The sequence below is a fragment of the Chamaea fasciata genome, unplaced genomic scaffold, assembly GCF_029207755.1.
Source record: "Chamaea fasciata isolate MVZ Bird 193981 ecotype frontalis unplaced genomic scaffold, bChaFas1.0.hap1 SCAF_5, whole genome shotgun sequence".
Classification (NCBI taxonomy): domain Eukaryota; kingdom Metazoa; phylum Chordata; class Aves; order Passeriformes; family Sylviidae; genus Chamaea; species Chamaea fasciata.
The window spans coordinates 57,404,522-57,412,759 of record NW_027094090.1 but is presented as its reverse complement, the minus strand read 5'-3'; the positions used below and the strand labels follow the sequence as shown (position 1 = coordinate 57,412,759).

Sequence of the window (8,238 nt, the reverse complement as noted above, 5' to 3'; positions counted from 1 at the left end):
GATGCTATTACAGAATTTCTTCAAGGTGGACAAAAATAATTTGATAACAAGCATTTCCTTCATCAGTCATGTGTTTCCTCTGGGCTGTTGGAGCTCTGAGGGCACAATAAGCCTTAATGGCCCTAATGAGTCTCACATGGAATCTTTTCCATACCTGCTCATGTACCCAGGGACTGGTCCTTTAGCCTTTGTCCAAGCCATGCTGGGGACAGTCCTGGTCTCCAGCTCAGCCATGCCTGTTGGTGCCCACTGATTCCCCTGACCTAAGCCCCAGCTTGCAAACTGACTTCCTGGGTTGCCTCATCCCCAAGCACTTCCCTGGTGGTCTGTCTTGGTTGGACCCAACAACCATCTGGGTGTGCCCAGAGCACTCAGCATTGAAGGTTGATTAGCATACATCACCTGCCACAAGCAAAAATGGGGCTCTTTTCCCCACTGTGGACAAGATGTGGGAGAGAGAGAGAGAGTTTGAGGGAGCAGGACCAGGGGACTAGGCAGAAGAAATCACCAGTGCCGGCTCTCCCAGCATGTCCCCATGCTCCCACCTTCTGTGATGCTGGCAGGGACAATCTGTCTGCTACAATTTCTGTGCACAAAGGTAATACCAGTTAGTTTTTCACTTTCTATGTCTAGCCCCAGTATCAAGGCTGGCTTAAGCACAGAAGCGCTGTGCTTTTACTGGGGACTACTTTAAGGATATTTTTTCTTTTTTTCTTTGACTACTTAAATTTCAAAGTTGCCCTATATCTACAGATCTGGATGCAAACACGTGCTGCATTCACTGCAGTGCAATGCTATACCTTTGATTTTACTCCCTGTGTTGTTAATGAGGAAAGACATTCACAGTTAGTATTGGATTTTATAATCCTCCAGCTCAGAGCTCATCCTGTGAAATGCTGAGAGTCCCTGGAAGACAGATAGTACCCCTGGCTGACTGTGGCTCCAGAGAGAAACAACCACCTGTGGTAACTACTCACACTGCTTGAGGAGTACTAGTCCCTGCTAGGATCATGCTTCTGGAGAATACCCAGTTCTTCGGCAGAGAGAAAAGACCAAGGAGGGTATTATAGGTGATGGAAGGAGAATCTGGAAAAGACATGGTAAACGTTCTTTGAAAACAAGCTTTTCTAGTTAATGATGCCCATGCAGTGTTCCAGCTGTATATTTCTATTTTTCCCTTGGATTTCCACAAAATCTAAAAATAACAGTTGAGTATTCTGCACCTATTTGGGGGAAATTAGGCATATAAAACGTGAACAGATGCACATTATTTTGATAGGTGGGACCGTCATCTGCCAAATAGCTCTGTTTTCCTAATTAATTTTATCCTCTCTGGATTTTTTTTAAAAGTTATGAGAGGAAGGTTTCGTGGTAGTAACTAAGTCTGACCTGAGAACAGGCAGGCACCAAACAAGATTTCTACCTAATACCCTGATGTCATTAGAAACTTTTTTCACTCTCACTTGTGTTATTACTGCACTGTTTTCTAAAACTACTCACATAATGAAAGTTCCCCAAGAGGTGCATATTAAACCAGGCACATTTAAATCAATAAGCAGATGGAATTAGCAAGGCTGAATAGTCCCTACATGGATTTAAACATGCTTCTATCTTCAATTTTCTTTGTATAAAGGCTGGAAATTGTGTCTTTTCCCTAATCTGTAGGCAGTAGCAGGATCATCCCCTCCGTGGAAGAGTTTATGCTGAGAAGATCTCACCTTTCACAAAAGCTCCTGGACTTCTTGTGTACAGAGCTGGACTCTGCAGATTCCATACAGCTTACTTCATCTTACTTCTTACTGGCAATGACTGGAATAGATGTCTTCCATCAGATTTAAATTAAATAAATTCTGGAAGTTCTTACTCTGGAAGTAAGTTTAGACTAGTTGGTTCAAGCATCTAGCAGTTAGTGACCTCCAAAAGTGCAAGAAAATGGAAAAGATCTTGGTTATTACAAAAAAGTACACAGGAAAACAAACAATGAAACGCTTTGCTATTCCAGAAACATTCTAAATGGCACTGCAACCTTACCCTTTCACCCTGCTAAGTGCTTTGTATAGTCCATATTGCCCAAGAAATATTATAGGGTATCAAAATGTTTTCTAAAGTTATGTAAACAAGCAATGGAGATTTTAGAGGGTAATACACAGCCCAAGAGGTGGAAAGAAATTACAGTACCTTATTTTGAAATTAAAGGTAATCAGATCAACAGATATGAAACCTATCTGCTTGCAGCTTTCATTATATTGTTAGCACTTAAGCAAAAAGGAAGAAAGAGATAAGATAAATGCAGAGTATACTAGGCAGGGCAAATGGTGTGCATGCTGGAGGAATAAAATTATTCAGTAGAAAAATATAAACCACTATTTGATATTCACATGAAAATGTGATGGATTTCAAAGCAGTGCAGAAGAAGGACCATTTGTTAGGAAAACCAGGGTCTCAGGAAACAAAGACATTTAATTTAAAATCCAATACAGAGAACAAATCAGTACATGGAATACGGTAGGGATGTCAGTCACAGCCCACTGCAGTATGAAATAAAGTTGGTGGCAGATGTTCTGGCTTTGGTGCACCTATTAAACACTTTGTTGGATCTGCTATTAAACACTAACATTTACAAGCTTTTTCCCTCCCTAACAAGCTAATGTTTGAACTCATCTAAGAGACAGTGGGCAATACTCACTATTTCCATCAGGTTTAGGGTACTGTAATTTTCTAATAATCAAGGTCATCTTAATCCCTTCTTTATTATACTGTGGGTTACAACTGAAATAGTTCACTTGGGTGATGCCATAGGATTAATGCTAAAAGCAAACTCTGGCAGTGTCATATTTGGCATTACGAGGACAAGCTGTACCCAGACAGGACAAGCCCGTGCTGCTGGGAATGCAGTAGCTCCATAGGATGGAGCTGCAGCTGTTGATAAATTGCCTGTCTGGAAGCTTCTGTCCTTTGGCCTCAGTATCATAGAATGAATACATACCAAATTGGATGAATTGGAGAGGATGTGTAGAACAAACAAAGAAACCACCTACCCAACAAAGTCGCCACATGCTGAGGTCATCTTCTACCAATACACTTGGTATTTGGAGATGAATTTAAAAAAAAAAATAGGAAAAGACTAAAACCACAGGACAGAGAGAAATTGAGCTTTTCAAGGTCTGTCCAGTAGTTAGCATTCTGTGAGTTGCTTTCTTGAAAACTCTGCCGAAGAGATGTGAGCAGAGAAGTGAACAGTGTGTTGTTCTTTCAAGAACAAATTCAGGGTCTGGTTTTGCAGCTCAAGTAGAAAGGGAGAAGGAACCCACTCATGAACTGTTTATCTTGGCCTTTTTCAACTGTTCAGGGATGACAGCATCAAGGAAAACTGAATGCATAAGTACCAAAATGAGGATGGATGGACTACAGAAATACGATAGCAAGTGTTTCCCAGAAAGGCAGTGAAAGTATGGTACAGGGAATGAGCTCTTCTGGCTATCAAGGGAGATAAATACTCATCAAAAACCTTTGCATTAACCCATGTGAGCACTCCTCAAACACTCCAGTGAAGCTATAGAGAGATTTTCCCACCTGCAAAAGAAGAAGCAGAATTACACTAATATTTAGAAGTTTGGTGGAAGCCGAGTGCCCAACTCACTTTGCCACTGGTGAAGTTTCATAGCTGTTTTGAGGAAAAATGGAAAAGGTGACTCTATGACACAATAGCTAATAGAGTTAAGGTGTGTGGCAGTGCACTGACAATGGGGACAACTTTTAGATGAGCTTTACAGGATAGATTTCTCCCATGGTGAATGAGATATGGAAGCTACAAGCTCAAGTACTAGTCTGAAAAAGGTTGTGGACTTTTCTTCAAGTCAGGTAATAAGAATCATTGAATCATGGAATGGTTTCTGTTGGAAGGGATCTTAAAAAATATTTTCTTCCAACTCCCCTGCCTTGGTCAGGGACACTTTTCACTAATCAGGTTGCTCAGAGCTGCATTCAACGAAGTCTTGAACTTCCAGGGATGGGACATTCAGAGATCCTCTGGGCAATCTGTTCCAGTGCTTCACGACCCTCAAATTAAGGACTTTTTTCCTCCTATCTAACCTAAACCTCCTTTGTTTCAGTTTGAAGCCATTTCTCCTTGTCCTGTCACTGCATGCTCTTGTAAAAAGTCTCAATCTTTCTTGTCAGTTCCCTTCAGGTATTACTTGATGTACAGATAATCTGAAAAAATAAACCATAAAAAGGCAGTGCCAATTTCACAAGGTATCAGGAGCTCCAGGGGCTGGGAATGGTGAGGGAGGGGAGGGGAGGGGCAGGGAACCTAAAGTCCCATCCCTGAAGAGTGGGTGAAGCCACAAGGAGTGTTTATAAATAGACTCCCCAATAATATAGTAATGTGGCACAGAGCTACCAGGAAACAAGGCATGTGTTCTCCCAGAACAACATATAATCTTATCTGTATTAATAAATTACAGGGGCATGGTCAGAAAAGGGAAGAATAAAAAAAGATACTTTATTAAACTGCCAAGTATGACTTGTAAATGGATAGTGATAACTCAATGTCTGCCCTGGTAGAAAAGGTAAAACGCCTTGTATGTACTTCCAACAGGAAATCTTAAATGATTCCAGTAGTCTCCCTGGTCAGATCCACCTTTCATCACTTTTGCACCCTATCTGTTCTTTCAGGGTTGCTGGCTTTGTCATCATGCTGCATTAGGCTCTTTTTACACCTTCATGTGCTAACTTCTGAACTTGTTTTGAAAAACAGGCCCTTCCTGAGAGAACAGGCTCCTGTTGCCAGGAGCTCTGCTCCATGCCAGCATCTTGTTATTTTTTCATATAGCCACTCCACATCCTTATTGTTGGAGGTGTTGGACGAAGATTGTTTGATGGAGCTGGAAAAAGATTGCATAGTTGCATTTTCCCTCCCAACTGCTCTTCGAGTTACTTCTTTTCCACTAGGTGCCACTGAAGGCTAGGGGAGTAAATTAACCTTCTGAAGAGAATCTGCCTTGCCTGAAAATCCAGAGTTCCTGGCTTTCCTGGTAACTTGGGAGTGGAGTTTTAAAGTGACCTAAAGCTTGTGGATGTTGAATTCTTAATTATAGCCTGTAATGTTGAAGGTTGTACTTTTCTGTGCTAATCCCTGGAAGATGCAGTTATTGAAGGCACATAATAAATACATCAAAAATCCATACGGGTATTGGACATTGCCAACTTTGTGACCATCTCATTGTATGATTGTGGGACTGCTGCTCAGGCCCTGACCAGCTGGGCATGGCTCACAATTGCCTGGAGATGGATTACAGTACCTTAGGATCATGAGGCGTTAGAAGGGATAAAGATACTTCTGGCTCTTCCTTATCCTGATCCAGCACTGGCAGAGCCATACCTGCCACTTTTTAATTTATCAGAAGGTTTGTCTTGCACTGTGGAACAGAGAGTGACCATGAGCATTTGCTAGAAATTTTAATATCTATGCATCATCTTTTAAGACATCTCTGATGATGAACAGAAAAGTTTAAGGTGTCTTACATGATGTGTAAAATTCAAGTGTTAAAGTAAATCTATTTTTAAATGATAGCAGTAGAAATACACTGACATTGATTCAGATTTCATTTCTCAAATCTGATAGCTACAGAAAGGCCTAGCAAACTTTTGTTTCAAATTCCCTCGCTCCTCCTAAAGGAAATTCTACTATATTCAGAGTACTCAATCCCAAGATTTATAGCAATCTAAAGTTATGCAGTAATGGGGGTACAGAGGTATGTAAAATCGGTACATAATCTAAAGTTTGGTATTCAGAAATACCTTCCAAAAAGAAGACTACTTCACTTGTGAATCTGAGGAGAGTAAATGAACTTACCTTGGGAGAAAATGAAATATTTTCTCCCTTGCCTGGTGGATGCTATTTGTGGTCCTCTGTGGGTCAGTAGATGCACTTGCAAGGTAACAAGCAGAATGAGCCAAAGGAATAACAGAATTTAGCAGCAGAATTCCCCAACTTCCCATCATCCTCTACTCGCAAATTGACCAGCCAAGCTCAATCCCCTGTTTTAAATCCTCTTTGGAAGTGGAGTCTGGGTATGGAGGCATTCACAGCAGTCTGTCCAAAATGGCTCTGTCCACTCTGTTTGTGATCAAACTGCCTGAGGAGAGCCTGGAAATGGAAGTGCAATTACTCTTCTGAGACCCTGACCTCTCCTGTGTGTTTGACTCCTGTAGCAGTGTTATTGTCCTCTAAGGAGAAGTCATGCAACACTCTGGGAGGTGGTGCCACAAATACAACTTCATTGGCAAGTCTGAAATGTTAAGGAAGGGTTAAAAGGAAAAAGAAAGCCCCATAGTCCCAGGATGGGTCAGTGGATATGATTCTGCAGAAGGTATTATAACACTTGGTTTTCCTTGGAGAAATCAGTGTGCTTCTCTGTTCCTCAGATTCTTTCTGTATGAGGCACTGCTCATATTTTTTTTCCCTACTTTTATTCATTGTTTTATGATCCACAAATGAAAAGTGCTCTCTGACAACTATGTCAACATTGTCACAGCCATTCTAATCTAAGGAGAAAATCTAAGGTTTGCTAACGAGTTTGTGAAACTAAAAACTTGTTTATTTTATTCACATTTAATCCCACAGCTACCTGAAAATGTTGACTTTTTCATGATAATTAAAAAAAACCCAAAACCAAAAAATAAATAAAGGAAAAGCAACACTTTCAGTGCCAGGTTTTTTGTATATTCACTGTGCAGCACCACAAATTATTCTCCTTTTCCTCTCATCAATTTTCTCAGTAGTTCTTATCCATGGACTGCTCCTTACAAGTGTTTCCATTCCCCATGTCCTTTAACACATTGACATCATCCCCAAAGAAGAGGGTGCCAAGTGCTATATCCTATTGGCTTGCTATATATAATTTCGTATAATACATGGGTTCTCAGTGGTGTAAACATCATAGTGGGACAAACAGGAATCAAAGTTTCTCAGGTATTGTACCTGACCCCCTGTGGTGATTCCTGCAGGAAACAGTGCTTCCCACACACCTTTTTAAATATGCTGTTAGTTCACATTCTAAGTTGAAAAAATCAGCACAAGGCACAGTGATGGACTGTATCATTTGTGATAGAGCTGTGTTTGGGTGAAACAAGGATGTATAGATTTATTGAGTCTGACACCATACCCAACAGCTTGCCCTCACAGTCTCTGTGAACTGTCAACTCTTCCCATCCATCAACCTTAACAGCATTCTGTTCCAACAGTGTTATTATCTGTTTTATCTTCCTTTCTCTTGCACCTGGCAGAGGAATGATGCTTTTTGATGGATTTTCACTTACCTCTGTTGTTTTCCTTCCTGTTCCTTTTAAATAAATATCCTATTGAGTGCAAACCTGGAAGGATTTCAGAGCAAATTTCGCTAGCAGGGATAAACAGAACTTTTTAACATTTATTCTCTTCAAGCATTAATGGGTTTGTGATTTGTATCAGTGTCTTTGTGTTGATGCAGTGTATCTATGACAAATATACAGTGTGGAACAAATTCAGAATACTTTGCTTAGTCCATACTGAGCTTTGCAGACAGTATCCTGTTGGAATTAAAAGAAGCTGTGCAGAACAAAGTTTAGGAACTGTATAGCCATAAAAAACTCATGGAGACCTACAAGAGTGTGGAGGAGAAGTCCTCAGCTGTGTTGTCAGTACCAAAATGGACTTGTTTTCTGCTCTGATAGCAGCGGGATCATCTCCCTGGGTCTGTCCTTGGAACAGGTCAGCAAGACCAGAGTAGTGGTCCCCAAATGTATGGTAAGAGATTTTCCATACAGAGGAACTGAAGATAACAAAGTTAGGCTCTTTCAAACACCCCTGGTAACCAGAGAACAGGCTGGGGCCAGGCTGCCCAGAGGCACATGCCTGCAGAGCTGATGTTGTGCAGAGTGTTCACAGCTCAGGAGCCTGGGAGCAGCTGGCCTGGTGCACACACTGCAGAGGCTCAGCTCTGGGCAGCACAGGGAGGTCATTGAGTGCCTGCTGCTCAGCACACTGATGTCCCTGTGCTGGGTTTGTTCCAACCGTACCCCGGGCCCCACAGCCCAAACAGGAAATTTGTAGCCCTTGAGTGCTGCAGCACCTTGGCGGGGCTGGGCATGTCTGGATGCCCTGGCTGCAGCCTAGAGTAGCCTCTCACTGTCAGTCCCTTTTAACTATTACTGGCTGAGTTTGGTGTCAGGACCCAAATAGGGTTTTACTTGCTG

The 8,238-nt window shown here is 41.6% G+C and overlaps 1 long non-coding RNA gene across 1 annotated transcript; it reads left to right on the top strand.

The window, feature by feature from the left end:
• Positions 1-368: 368 nt before the first annotated feature.
• LOC136290270 (uncharacterized) lies at positions 369-2,704 on the top strand. The gene is made up of 3 exons (XR_010721069.1): positions 369-598; positions 874-1,100; positions 1,666-2,704. It is a non-coding gene; the product is annotated as an uncharacterized lncRNA (long non-coding RNA).
• The last annotated feature ends 5,534 nt before the right edge of the window (positions 2,705-8,238 follow it).